Below are 12,563 nucleotides of genomic sequence, written 5' to 3'. Positions count from 1 at the left end.
GAACAGGTGGGATCAGTTGGCAGGCGCTTGGAAGGCTGCTTCTCTGCCATCAATGGGCTCTTGTCTGCACCGGGGCATCTGTCCACATAGGTAGATCTTACACGCACACCTACACATGCTGGACAAGTGACAGCTGCTTCTCTCTCTGCATATGTCACGCTCAGTGTAAGAAATGTCTTCGTCACCCAAATGTCGTCACTTTCAAATAAATAAATGTCTCCTGCTTAATGGCAAAACTTTTTAAACTGATTGATGCTTCGCTACAGCAACAGACACAGCAAAATTGGTTTTTAAAAACATGCTGAAAGAATTTGAATAAGCCCCTTTTCAGCACAAAGTAAACACACTCCACACCCACCAATCCACTCTAATCCACACAGGGACTCCGCGACTACCATCATTTGAATATAGAGCAAACATGAGTGTGTGCTTATGACGGGCTTTACCCATGCACGGATACAGGCAGTATTTACCTTCTGGACCACAAGACACTGAAAAGGAGCTGGACTTCTTCAGCAGGACAGTGTGAGTGTGTGGCTGCTTCTCTTCCCTGTGTTTTGAAGTGTGTGTGGGGGGTTTGTGTTGATGTTGGTGTGTTGAAACAGGCAGCAAGACGATGTGCTGCACAGCCACATGGCAGTCGGGCTTCATGTGCAGCCCAGAGGTCAGCGTGCGTGTGTGTGTGGGGGGAGTGTGCATGTGTGCTTAAGTGTCCCTGGGGCCCGCCTCGCTCACACCTGCATTTCATCGCCAGCAGGAATAACCACACACACGCACGCCATGGAGCAACAACAACCAGCGTGCGGCAGATAAACACAGACGCGGTGAAGACGTCTGCCACAGATTAATTTTCTGTCGCTCAGTTTCCTGTGAATTGCCTTGTTTGATAACGGCAGCACATCCTGACAGCCGGTGCCCCGTTCGGTGCCGCCGCCGCCGCCACCGCCGCCGCCGCTCCGATCAATGTCTAATGAGCTGCTCTGCAAAATGCGGGCCGATGAACAAAAGGTGCAAGTAACACCGTTTAAGTGGTTTTTCGGGAGCGTGTGCAAACCCCGCCCCCACGGCTGGGGGCTGCTATTGTGCCGTTAGCACCACGGACTGGAACTAGCTGTCAGCTAGCAGAGCTGGCCACCGGGTGGCTGTCAAAGGTGCTCTCTTTGACTAAACTCTGCAACATTAGTATGAATGGATTCCAACCTGTAATCATTGCTAAGTCATTCAATCAGCATCCGATCATGGAAATGCCGCTCCGAACAATCACATACGTATGTAAATGTTCATCCATGTTAATTCATTCACACTTTTTCCCCGTCATCTCTTCAGATCAACAGCTCAGTAACTGTCCACCTTTCTGCCTGCTTCTGCCCTTCCACAGAGAAATGGCCCCGGGGACAAAACGCCATTGACACGGTGGGATGTTGACGGTTGCCTCGCTCGCAGCCATGGACACCGATGTCAGATTAACCCTCTGGCACCTCCACAAACTCTATTTGTGTGTCTGCGTGTCTCGCCCAGCTCCAGGACAAACAGGTGGCAGGCTGTAATGAGTTGCAGACGGGGTCACATCAGCCGCCCCAGCTACAACTGGTGACAGGCGGACCCACCAGGAACAAGACTGGCTGGTGGACCCCGTCACATGGTCGGTCCGTGCACGGATCCCAACGCATCTGAATCGGTCTTCACTGAGACGGGCCTCCAGATCCTCCCCAAACATGTGCAAGCTGGGGGAAACTTTATCGTAGAACTTTCACAGGAGGCTGCTGAGCTGCACCAAAGGGTTACAGCATGGAGACAGCTGCGGGGGGGGGGGGGGGGGGGGTGCCGGGGGAGGCTGGGGGTATCACTTGGCCCAATATCTAAACACAGCCAGACACACCAGCTGAGGTGGACTGGGAGACAAAAGACAACAACATCCTCTGGTTTTATGGCTGCAAACTTCAGTATCAGGAGGTTTTCAAACATTCGGATGAATGAATGAAAAAGTCGGAATTTCAAGAACCATCAGATTCCGATTCTGAGGACAAAAACGCGAGATGACGCTAAAAAGAGAAACCGTGTTTAACTCCAGGCTGTGTACAGTATCATCTGTGTGTGAGTGTGTGTATAGGTGGGGGGGGGGCAGGGTTGTGGGGGGTGGGTTGGGGGTGGTGGGGGGGGGTTCACAGCAGCTGTTGCCCAGCACACGCTGCAGTCACTCAACACAGCAGGGCTGCACAATGAAGCCGATTCTCCAACTGTGCTTGTGAATTTGTGTGTGTGTGTGTGTGTGTGTGTGTGTGGTGTGTGTGTGTGTGTGTGTGTGTGAGCACACGGCACCATAACGGATGTGCAGATCGAGGATCCTGAGTTTTCAGGGAAGACAAAGGAGCCCCGCATGTGATCTGATCTCGCCTCCAACTTTCCCTCCTTTCCGTCATGTCCCCCCAGAAGCAGCCGACCCGGAGTGGACGCTGACTGAGAGGTTCCCCCGCGCGGCTAAATTAATGCTAATAAAATTCCCACTTAAGATGACCTTAGTGGGGGGGGGTTATTCAACCAGAGGGGCTACAGTGGCGTCGCATAATGGAGCAACCTGTTTGACTGACACCCGAGGGTTAAAACAACAGCTTCCTCCCTTTCAAAGGCGGATGGTGAAAAGGTCTCAGCTCCATTAAGCCTCTTCTAAAGCAAGAGTCTGTTCAGGAAACACACCAGGGATTCAAGCAGAGAGCAAAGCCAATCTATCCATCACTGAACGTATGGAAAGTTGTCATTATTATTATTATTACTGCGTAACAACTGTTGTTGTCCTGGAGACGTTTGTGCTTCTGCCTCTATTGTTGCTGGATGTGAAAAATATGCATAAAGAAAAAAGGCCAGAGGATTAAATTCCAACTGTACTGTTCCAGCATTTTTTGGCGACTCCATTTCATCTCCCCTGCTGCCTGAAGTCCTTGCTGGGCTCGCTGCACCTCTGTGAGGAAGCGGTGGGGGGGCGGGGGGCTTTGCACATGAAAAAAAAAGAATAAAGGACAACAGAACTGAGCTGAAATGGGCCGCCGCTTTGTGCTCTGATGAGCGCCGTCTCTGAGGTGCCAGATGTGCCTCGCCATGCTATGCAGAAGAGCAACCGGCAATCAGAGTAGAGTCCCACCGTCACCAGTAATGCAGAGAAAGCGTTTTTGAGAGCTGTTGCCAAGGCAACAGGCCTGGCTCTGACCTCAGGAACACCGCCACATCCAATCCCCCCCCCCACCCCGCAACCTTCGGAACCTACAGTAGTGCATGGTAAACAGCTGGCACCTCTGGGACTTCCTGCCACCTATGCCTCCTCTCAAACAGGTATGGACACACGCACACACACACACACACGCACACACACACGCTGGCGGCTCTACTACATTCTATCCATTTTTAATGCGATAGCCAGGGTACCACATCACTGGAATGAGGCACATCGATCATGAACACAATACCCATTCCTGCAGAGAGAGACAGAGAAAGCAAAAGAAGGGTGTGTGTGTGTGTGTGTGTGTGTGTGTTTGTGCGCGCATGAGCACATGCATTTGTTAGAGTAGGCATCATGACAAAGGCACAAAATCAGAGTAAATAGAGGCTGATGAATGAATAAATGCCCATGGAGCCGCTGCTGCTTCTCCTGTTGCAGTAAACTCCACATGGATGAGGGAACCGTCTCCTTTAGCTGCTCTTTAATCTGCGCTGGTAATCCCACTGGGGCTCGATCCCGAGGACACTGCTCTCCCTCCTCTTTATCTCCTTGTTTTCTCAAGCAAATTCCACTGAGCTTTCTAAGACTTCATCTCTCAGCTGAACATTAAAAACCAGACCAGTCTCACTTTACAGCCCCGGAAACGTAAATGCGCTTGTTTCTTTTTAGCATTTGTAATTTCACACCATCGCCCGCGTCTACCCTGGGAGGCACGATGAGGACAGGTGAGGAGGTTCTGTTGAAGTGTTGGGGCTAGTCCACGGATAATCAGACCTCCAGACTCACACCAATTACATGCAGCTTGATTAAGCACCGAGGGGGGGGCGCAAGGGGTGTTGGCCCCTCGGAGGCTTTGAGTTGACAGTGCAAACACACCACAACCGCTGGAGGCTTCGATGAAAGGTTTAAAAAAAAATGAAATCACATTTATAAGAGCAAATGCACAGAATGAATTAATTACAGCCTCATTTTGCAAAACATGGCTGCGCGGGGAAAAAATGACCTTAATCACAGAAAGAAGCAACCTGCTGCGGATAAACCGCTGCTGAAATGCATCTCTTAAAAGGCTTGTGTTTGTTCGCCGTGCTCCAGATGTCAGAGTCTTCAGTGACAGGACATTTGAGATAAACAGCAGGAAAGCACCATATTGATTTTTTTTCTGCAGCGTTGCGTTTAGGAACAAACTGTCTGCAGCTCGAATGCAGAGAAGATTGTGGATAAATGGATGTTAGGAGGATTTCGTATGAGAAAGAGTCCCAACGTATATTTCACAGCTCTTTTCTGAAGGTCAGGGGCTTTTACAGTCGGTGAGGACGTCTACGGGCAAAATAAAGGATCGGGTGTGTAAGAGCTGTTAACAGGCATCAAACCTGCTGGATGGGGTGAAAAATGGTCTTTACTGTTGCCTCGGCTCAAACACCAGTCAGATACCTACACAAATATTCCTTTTTCTTATTGGATTTACTGCTTACAAACATCACCATGTTCCAAGGTTGGAGGTGGGGATGGAACGGGGGGGTTGTAATGCCACAACAACCAAATTTCTCTTTGAATCGCTCCCTTTGATTTGAAACGAGGCCAGGTATCGAGCTGTTCTCCAAGGGTCTGCGCCAAAGGGTGTTGCCCACCCACACCTCCACCCCGTGCTTGGACTCCCGCGACCCCCCCAGTCTTGTGCTGGCAACTCATCAGAAATAACAGACTGGTAGGAGACAAACTGCCAAAGAAGGGGAAGACGAGGTCGCGCAAATGCCTTCTGACCGCGGTTTGAACTCTGGACCGGTGCTAGCTTCATATTAGGAGCAGAGAACATGTATTTAAGGTTTTAGCAATAATATGAGAGTTTTCTTTGTTTCTGGACCCACATTAGTCAATGACTTATCAGTGAATTTGTGCCTCTACCTGTTTGATCAGTCAATCGATGTAGCATCATGCTAACTCCAAAGATAACCAGAATATGAGACACTTTTTGTTGACCTTCATCATGGGCTTATGTTCTCTCTCACCCCTCAGCTCTAAGAATCAGGTAAAAAAATCTTTGGCTTGTGGGCCCCCTCTCACACTGGGAGGTGGAGGTAAGTAGGCTGTCGTGTTTACCCCACTTACCTTCTGTCACGTCCCTCCGCCAACAGAACTGATTAAAGACAGTGAGGTAATAAGAAAACACGGAAGGTGGCCATAAATTGTACTGGTGTGTTAAGGTGTTACAGATAAGAGGGAGGTGTCACTGGGGGATGTAAGACACTGGAGGGGCTGCAAGCATGGAAATAATGGAGTGAGGGATCGACCAGCAAGGAGGTTAAAAAAAAAAGGTCAATAGAGGCAGGAGTGTATCAATTATGTATGACTTCAACCCTCTTTCTGCCCAAGGATGGGGGGGGGAGGGGTAGCTAAAACTGTGAGGGGTTTGATTGTGTGGAGGGTTGTTATAAATTCCATTTAGTAAAACCACTAACGTCACAGCTTTACAGTAGATTAAACCCTGATAGAGAATGATCGCATGGCACATGTGTGTCCTGCTAGCTGTGAAAACCGGCACAGCTAATAAAAGTTACGCAGCCTTTGCTCCTTTAAAGATCTCGTGTGGGTACTGGGGATACAATCTGAAGGTCCACAACACTTTTCCTTAGCCTTCCTCACCTTTCCTTTTCACTTATCTCCCCATCTCGTTCCCCTCCACGACCCGCTCCTGGTGCCTCGGCCGTTCCCAGGTGAGGTGGCCTCTTTGCTCAGTAATTCAGTCAGGAGGCTAAAAGGAGGAAATTACATCCACGCCGCCTGACCACTTTGAACCCTCACCCCCTTCTACCCTGCTTGTTCACTGACAGCTGGTTTCAAGGCCCACACTGACATTTAAAAGATGGAAACGGGGAGCTGTGAAAGTGCCAGGGAGTGTTTGCAAATGCGAACGTGCAAGTGTGTGCAGTCATGTGCAGCAACAGGAAATGAAACACTGGCACACCGTGCTGACACACGCTGCGCCGACATGACTGACACTCGCTTTTTTTTTCAAAAAAACCTTTCGAATAAAATTGAAGCCATAAAATGCACGAGTGGCGCGTGTGATATGTTACCGCAGGAGCCCTTTGTGAGCAAGTGTGGTCTCTCAAATGTCCCTTTTCGCAGGCTAAATCCGCAGCTGCTGACCTGCTTCCACTAAGCCACTGACAGACATGTGAACAAACGGGGCACTAATGGTGATTGCATGCATCACAGTCTAATATGAGTCATTAACATTGGCGACAGCTTGAAAAATCCATGGTTACCGCAGAAGAAAGGGCAGGATCAATAAATAAATGGGCCTCGGCTGTGCTTAAGCATCAGTGTGTGTGTGTGTGTGTGTGTGTGGGTGGGGGGACGGGGGGGTGTATATATGCAGAAGTAGTCCAGCAATTTAATTCAGATTAATTCCCACACTCAAGGACACGGCGGGCTCAAGCGCCACGTCCACCATTTCCCTTTTTTACATCTTGGCCTTTAATGTGCATTTTAAGCGTCTGTGGTTCTACCTGTCTGTGCTGCTCTCCCCCACCTGTCTTGATGGTCTCCCTCTGTGCAGCTTTGGTTTGTCCCTACAGCTCTGCCCCTCTGTGTCTCGGATGGTCTTTGTCCAAACTGGTCCGTCTCTTTCCTTCACAGTGGGGGCCCCGACTGTCCATGCAGCCAGTAATGAGGTGTATGCTCCAGTCAGCATGTGAGGAGTTAATAAGGAAGCAGCAGAGGCCATCACACACATCAACAGGCATGAGCGCATGTGTGTGTGTGCATGTGTGTACTTGGGGAGCCTCCCTGGCACACTTACAGCTGTCTGTCGACCAAGGGGGGGGTATTGATTTAGAGGGGAAGGCAGACAGAACTAAAATTCTGATCCACGCAGGGACTCCACTGTGCACGTCTGACAGCATCAGGATTTTTGCTTTCTGATCATGTGTGTTGTGCACGTGTGCAACAGTGTTTGCGTGCGTGTGTGCAAGCATGTTTGTTCTCTTTGTCTCAGTGTCTCTCCCAGTGTTCATGATGTACATACAAATGAAGGGTTTGGTTACACCCCATTGCTCTCAGCGCTGTTGCACGGGCATAAATTTAAGTATGCGTGTCTTCACGTGTGTGTGTGTGTGTGTGTGTGTGTGTGTGTGTGTTTTAGTGCCTTGATTAAAGCTTGTATACACGGGAAACAGACAGTCGGGGAGGAGGGACACGGAGAAACTTGACTTGGCTCAGGTTGTGAGAGGTGGCGAGTGTGTATGTGCCAATGCTGTATGTGTGAGTGTGTGTATACATCCATGTGCATCAGTGTGAGTGCATGTATGGAAAAAGCTTCAAGCTCCAAGAAGGCGTGAGTGCACGGCACCTGTTTACATGTGCAACGCATGCATGATACTGCTCAGATGGGGTTTATTAGCGTTTCAGTAAGAACCTGGTATGAATATCAGTGAGGCGGAAAGACCTCATCAGACCCGCGATAATTCCCACGATCGAATCCAATTGAGTTCCATATGAAAACAATAGCGAAGGAGGATGTGAACAAAGGTGCTCCCGCGGAGAGGAGAGATTTATTACATTTGCTGGTGAAGAAACTCTGTAGGGTGAGAAGGAAAGAGAGCAGTGAGTGTGTCTGAAGGTGTGTTTTTGGCAGAGGAGGGGGGGAATCAACATAATGAGCTCAATCTGCCTTTGTGTGCATCTGTCTCTCTTCTCATTCTTCCCCTTCTCTCTCTCTTCCCTCTCATCCCACAACTGTCACACAGTTGCTTCTGCGCAGCCAAATGAGCTGCAGCCGCGTTCCTTTTGGGAAACTATGAGATAAATAAGTGCGTTTCCTCTAACAGACAGTGTTTTGGGTTACACGTAACGGCTTCAGAAGCTGCCTCCATCTACTATTTTCACCCAAAATCCATTTTATGGATCACTCGCTGGTCCCACTCTGGCCTCAAATATCTGATTTACAAGTCATCAGGCGGGGTAATATTCTGACAGGCTGTCGGCACAGAATCTGTTTAAGTCGCCGGCCTTATCTCTCTTCTCCTTCTAATATTTACTTTCAAATATTGCCTTACAGATATGATATCCATCCCAGCATAGTCATCTTCTTCCTTTAGCTGCATGTGTGCTTGCAAATGTACCAGCAAACACAGATAAATGGTCACCATGGTGAGGAGTGAAATGGAGTATTTCCATTAATAAGCTGCACAGTGTTATCATCAAAGATGCACTAATCCAATACTGATGTGACACCAACACAGCGGCTGCACGTGACTGACTGTAGTTTATCACCACAAAACATGTTCACACACGCACACACACACACACACACACACACACTGTACAAAACTGCATCCATCAGAAGGACCTGGGCTGACAGTCTCGTCAAAGCCAGCCTCAGGGGAGTAGAGAATTGCATTGTGGGATTGAGTCCTCCCGTCGGACACGCCGCTCTGACAGTAGAGAAAGACGGGAAGCAAGAGACGGGAAGCAAGAGACGGGTGGGAGGAGTGGGGAAAACTGGGGGATGTACAGCCTGACCACAGGACCTGGGTAAAGCCAGAGGAAGGTGGCGTCAGTGTGGGCGGCTGTTCTTCATGTGCTGGCTGGTCCCATGAAGGACAGAGAAAACCAGCACGTCTGCGTCGCACACTGGAACACACAGGAACACACAGGAACACACGGGAACACACGGGAACACACAGGAACACAAAGACCTCCTGAGCGTCTGCCAGGCTGGAGTCAGTGAAACACGGCCCGAGTTAGGGTGCAAAACAATGTCGTTGGTGACAAATGTGTGTAAAACACACGCATGGAGGCAGACGTCTAAAGGCAGCTGCTGGTGAAGTGAGCTGTCGACCCTTCGGGAGACGGGGAAAAAACAAAAAAGTCCAACCCGAAACCCCAGAATCAACAATCCGACCACAGCGTTGGGGCGCAAACCTGCTGCTGTCCTGCACGGGCGTCTTTTCACATGATGATTGCGGCCCAGTTTCAGCGTCAAGGAGGAATCCATTCAACAAACACACAAAGAGACAGAAAAAAGAAGTGAGTGTGAGGCAGCGAGACTCTCCAATTAGGAAGGAAACACTGTCACTCTATTCACTTCACTCTTCGCTTGGCTCCTGACAAACACTGTTGCGATTCCTTCAACTAGCACTCATGTTTGTCCCTGACACTTCCTAGGCTCTAATTAGGCTTGTAAATAATTATTGCAATTAAAGCCTACAATTAGGTGAAGTGAAGCGCCGCCATTAGTTTCACAATAAATGTCATGAGCATTCGGCATAGTCGCGGGGAGGAAACAGACAAATGCTGTGCCATTATGGAGGGAGGGAGGCAGACAGACAGCCAGAGTGAAAGAGACAGAAAGAGAGACGAGGGGTTTTATGAAGACAGTCGACACACTCACAGCTCTTAATTACAGAGCTGATTATTCTGGCAGGGTGGCTCTGGACTCGTCCTCTGGCTCACAAGCTCACACGGCACTGCAAAAGCCAGACTTCTCAAATTGAATGACTTTTTATACTAATGATAATGATTGTGGTAAGCTAGGCTCTTATTTTTGGGTTTAGAATTCACACTATAGATTTTTCTGCTCATTACACCACATGAAAAGTGTAATTTCGGGGTGACTTTGACGTTCAATTGCCATAAATCGGAGTGAATAGCTGAAATGGTCTCAGTTCCTAGATCGTGCAGATCTTTGATTATCTTCAAATAATTTTATTAAAGTTATAATACCATTTTATTCCCCCACTGTCACTCCAACCTGAAGGTTTTTTCTCATGGTTTCTCAATGTTAAACTCTGGGATGGAGCAGACAGCGCGAGACAGAAATGTCAGCGGGTCAGAGGGTCTCAGAACCGGGTATCATTTTCCTCATTATCCCATATTATGTCAGGTGACCGGTGAGACCTTTGGGGGGGTGTCAAGGTGGATGTGAGTTTTCAGCTGGTGTTTAAGGACGTGCTGGCATGTTTTCACCAAGCGATCCCCCCCCTCTGTGGAACCTGTTTCACCTGCAGCGGCTGTCAGAATACGTGTGCTTTGTTTACCGACAGCTTCCTGTTGCAGCGAATGATTCCATCTCCTGTCCATCCATCTTATTCTGCAGCAATAACAACCTCCAGGGTGTCTCCAAGGCTAAAGTTATGAAAAATGGAAACAATCCCTCCAGATTCCCTCCAGAGTGCAACTCCCTGGGAATCCGTCCTCACTTCCTCTCATTCTCTTTCCCGTCCACTGTCTCAGACTGATGGGGCTCATGTGCAACACATGTAGGGCAGACACAAATGTCACCAACATGTTATTTTAGTGCAGGACCAGAAAATAATCCAGAGCGACGTCACTGGCTGCATCCACCTCGGTGCTGGAAGATCTGAGTAATTCAGCGATCTGCACCCTTTAATGCTCCATCTTTTGTGATTCCTGCTCATTTTGGCAGCAATTCTGACAGCAATTAAATCTAAAATAACATCCAAAAAACCCTGTCAGGACTGAACCTTGATGAACCTCCACCACGTGTGTGAAGCTGAACCTGGGTGTGAAGGTTGAGGTGGGGGTTGACATTGACGTTAAAGGGGAGGTAGATGGGTTTTAGGCAGGGACCTGGGTGCACGGGCTTCAACTAATTAACAGCTTGATGGGAGCTGACAGGACGTGTGCTGCTATCAAATAATGAGGTTAGGAATGGCCAGTGGTTCCAGGGCACAAAACCTGATTAACACTAATCCAGGCTTAAGTCAATTAACAATTCCTGCTCAGGGACTCATGCAAATGAGGAGCCTTTGTTAGGGGGGCTAGCACTGGGGACCAAACAGAGCTGAGGATCACATGTGTATGAAACACAGATGGAACACAGCTGAAGGAGGAAGGATACATGCTCACCAAGAGAAGGAGAAGACTTCTAGTGGACGAGCAGATGGAGGCCAAAGAACTTGGGTTGGACGCAGAATGACCCCCTTCACCTTGAGGGTCAGTCTGAGCCAGACCCCGAACTTCCCACAACCCCCCGATGCCAAAAGAGTCCACGAAAACAACCTTGAGCTCATTCGCAATAAATCAAAAGAAGCTCTTAATTTAAACCCGTCAACTGTGAGGAGAAATCTCTGTTTCCAGAAGATGCAGTTCCCAACACACACAACTTAAAACATAACCCAATAATCAGTATTTTAGCGGGTGAGCTAAGCCTAGGAAAACACGTCTATCTTATCCGGAATAAGAGCGTTGGACAGGTCTCTGGCTGGTAAAAGTGACGCCTGAGTGAAAAGCCAAACGGCCTCATCAATAAGACGGGAAGTTCATATCGACAGGAGAATTTATCCTAATTTGTCCAGGTGTCAATACAAGCAGATGTCACAGTCTCCGGCTCCAGAGCTGCCCTCCTTTTCCATTTATGAGGAAAAGGTGTGCCATTGATTTACTGGCCCTCAGCCCAACACATGACCCCCCCCCCTCGGCCACACTCACGCCCCGGATTAAACGTGATGGCCGATCCATCAGCACCAACATCTGCTGGGTGACTGATGCCACTGAGGCGCTTGGCTGGTGTGTGGTGATAAACTGGTCTGATGGCCACACTCACGAGCTCCACTTGGTTATAATTAGTCCTTTTAATTTGGAAATTATCCGAGGAGGAGAGGCGTCCCGACCGGGTCCTCCTGTGGGTCGATGAAGCTGAAGACAGATCGCTCCCGTGTGGAGAACCTACCTCTATTTGTCCTCTGAGTCGTGGCAGGCACCGACCAAACTGACGGGAAGATTACTGAACATGCTAAAGAGGGGGGGTCAAAGGTCAGACCAGAGGAGCGTCAATGAAGAACAAGACAACACCCAGTCAGCGCCCCTTCCTGACCAGAATGTTCCGTTCTCTTTTTTCCAGCTTCTTTGAGCTCAGGCTGAGTTTGACTGTTTGGTGCAGCACCTGAATCTCTCCGTGTTTTGATTCGGTTCACGCTGACCTACATCTCCTCCCTCTCTTCTGAAGGGAGAGAACATATTAGGGAAGAATGAAACCCTCTGCAATTACAAAGGTTAGCATTTTGTGTACGGACGTCTGGACACGTGCCTGCACAATCTGCTTGTTTTGAGGGATGCGCACATTAAATCTGGAAAACAAAAGACTTTCCAACACACGCTGGGAACAGCATGATGGCTGTACTGCTGTGTGCTGTAATGCTGTATCCTCAGCCATTAACACGTGGAATCAGTGCGTCACACACACCCAAGTCCTGCATAATGAGGAGCGAGTAGCATGTCAGCTAATCTAAGAAAGTACGAGGTGTGAATGGATCCCATTTCCCCCAGTCTCGATAACCACTGAACCCATTTCCTCCCAATCTGACCACAGCAGCCAAACAAAGGTTCT

At 49.0% G+C, this 12,563-nt stretch overlaps 1 protein-coding gene across 3 annotated transcripts in view; it reads right to left on the bottom strand.

Annotated features, from left to right (window-relative positions):
• The window catches only part of plxna2 (plexin A2), a 129,476-nt gene that overhangs the window by 55,214 nt on the left and 61,699 nt on the right, over nt 1-12,563 (bottom strand). The gene's annotated exons all lie outside the window — the stretch shown is intronic.

Source organism: Takifugu flavidus, chromosome 8 (assembly GCF_003711565.1).
Source record: "Takifugu flavidus isolate HTHZ2018 chromosome 8, ASM371156v2, whole genome shotgun sequence".
NCBI classification, from domain to species: Eukaryota; Metazoa; Chordata; class Actinopteri; order Tetraodontiformes; family Tetraodontidae; genus Takifugu; species Takifugu flavidus.
Note: the sequence above shows the minus strand (reverse complement) of the source record. Positions and strands in the feature narration are given on the sequence as shown.